Consider the following 2,911-nt stretch of genomic DNA (forward strand, 5'->3'; position numbering starts at 1 on the left):
CATGATGCTTCAGTAGTATTTCCTGGCTTAGGGAAAGGGACCTAGCTCATGAAATCCTAAGGCAAGCAAATTGAGCCACTGTTTCTAACATGTCTTATTTTACAGTATTGAGTATAAGTATACCCAGTCTCAATCAATTCTTAGAAGAGGACTGTTTATTATGTGTTCATGCTGTGCACATGTGTGTGAGGGTGCACATGCATGTATGTGCACATGTCCCGGGAGGTCAGAGGTCAGTGTCAGGTATCTTCCTCAGTTGCTTTCTGCCTTTTTTGGACAAGTTCTCTCACTGAACCTGGAGCTCACCAGTTAGCTAAACTGGCTAGTGAGCCCCAGGGAGCTATCTGTCTCTTTCCCTTAGCTCCCCAGTGCTAGTGGTCAGGGTGCACACCACTGTACCCTCATTTTTACATGGGTGCTGGGGATCCAAACTCGGGTCATCATGCCTGTGCAGCCAGCACTTCAGCCAATGAACCATCTCCCCAACTCTTTGAGGAAGATAATTTGAACATTCCATGCCATTCTCTCTGGAAAGCTTTGCCATGCCTGATCCTCTTCACCTATCCAGTAAGCAGCACTTCAGAGTGCCCTCCCATGCTGATCCCAACACACAGACAGATAGGCACACACAGACATATACACAGATACACACATACACAGACACAGACCCACAGACACAGAAACACACAGACCACACACAGATGACACACAGGGACAGACATACACACAGACACACACACACACAAACACACACACACACACAGATACACAGACACACACACAGACATGAACACAGAGACAGCCACATACATAGCCACACACACACAGACATATACTCAGACACACACACAAACACACAGACGGACACAGACACACACAGATACACAGACACACACACCATCCTATCCACACCGCCTCCAGGCTCCCCCAGGGTTAGGTGGGCAAACACAGGTGGCTGGTGAGCTTCCACAGCGCCATCTACTAGCATGTTGCCCACTGGGCTATTTAACCTTGCAAAAACCTCTGCTCACTTTTTCATGGAAAAAAAGCTAGCACGGTCCCCAGAGGCAAAATTCTAATCATGCTTTGCAGTCTTCCTAAGTCTGCTATGATTTGGTGGCCTGGAAACACTGTCTAGGTTTGTATAAAAATTCTATCATCCTTGGATTAGGAGGGAAGGAGAGGCTGGCCAAGACACTGGCCCCAGAACTCCTTCTGGGTTCTTGGTAAGCATTTCCAAAGAAGGACAGAGATCCTGGGTTCCACTGGAATACTCAGTGAGCAGGACCTAAAAATCATCTCCTGAAACCTGGCTGTAAGGAAACCTGGGAATCATGGTTTTTCTTTCCAAATGACACACCTGCCCCTGTGTAACTCCAGGAACTAACACCTGGTCCCTAAAACCTATACTACTTAGGTGTCTGCCCTCATCCCAGGCTTTCTGTGACTTCTTTTACTCTGTCTTGAAGGCATTTCTGACTCCTTTGAGTCCCCATGTTGCCCCCTCTTTCTCTCCCCACACTACCTCTTTGTATTACCAGTGCTTTAAATACCCATTTCTCCACTAGGATGTGAGCTTTCAGACACTCTAGATGTTGGTTTGATTCATCTAAAATAGACCTGATGACACACGTGGACTTCATTAAGTATTTCTGAAAGGTTCAAAGAATAAATGTCTATGGTTTTCCTAAGAATCTTTCTGTGGGAAGTGCTGAGGGTCTCTCAAGCGGAAGACGGTACACAGATGGATGGACAGAAGGGTTTGAATATGTACAAAGGCCAGTTGGCATGTCATAGGAAGAATGAACAAGCTATTTCTCCCCCAGAGAGTTCTTGATGAACAAATGTACACATACTAGTTCTTGGAACAGAGGGACTCAAATGGGGCAGGGGGTGACTCAGAGAAAACACTCGCCAGTCTGTGAAGAGAGGCCACACCCTACTGTGGTGGGCTGCTCACCTAACTGCACAAGTATATAACTGTGTTTTGGTCAGGACTTAACTCTTTGGTACAGAGGCAAGCTTCACTGGGCCAGGATTGTGGGATGTTTCTGCTTCACTGACTCTGGCCTTCATGGTCTAGACTGACTATATGGGAGAAAGGAGATGTAGAAGATTTTGTAAATGCCATGGCCACTATGTGTCTTTGTTTCTCATGTGAAATGTCCCCTTGAATGAGGCATGGGATCGCTGCAAATCTCCAGGTCCTGCAAGGGGTCAGCAGGCCATAACAGCTGGAGCTGGAAGGGTACTGCCCAAGAGAGAATAACACACACACACACACACACACACACAAACACACACACACACACACACACAAACACGCACGCACGCACGCACGCACGCACTCACACCACATTGAGAAGAGACCTGAGCACTACCTCCTTCCAGATGGCAGAAAGAGAATGTGGAATTCTTGTACCCTCCAGATCCTCCTGGGTGGTCTTAAAGACAAGATGGAGAGACAGGGATATAGAGAAAGGCAGGTATGTGGTATGACATCATAAACTGTGGTATGAGACTCTCACACATCTGCTATCATAAGTAAAACAGACTTCATCTGCTAATTTCTTAAATTACCTACAGCTCAACACAAGGAATAGGGGAATGGCTTTTCTGTTGGGTACTTTGGGGCTGTCTTCTGAGTTGAGACTTCTCTGTCTTGGCCATCCTCTACTATCGACGCAAGAGAAATGTTAAGTTTGCTGAAGCAAACATCTCCACTCCAGAAGAGCAAGAAAGAGTGACCCTGGTAGCTTCATATAAGCTGGCCACTAGATAAGAACACGAGCCCAAGAGAAGGCATTGTTCGTGACCTTTGAGTGGCTGAGCCACTTTCTTCCAAAGTTCCCACTAGGCACCCCGTGTCAGACTCTAGTCCTAGGCAATGATGCTCAGTCGCCAAAGGGGG

Source organism: Peromyscus leucopus, chromosome 22, assembly GCF_004664715.2.
Source record: "Peromyscus leucopus breed LL Stock chromosome 22, UCI_PerLeu_2.1, whole genome shotgun sequence".
Taxonomy (NCBI): domain Eukaryota; kingdom Metazoa; phylum Chordata; class Mammalia; order Rodentia; family Cricetidae; genus Peromyscus; species Peromyscus leucopus.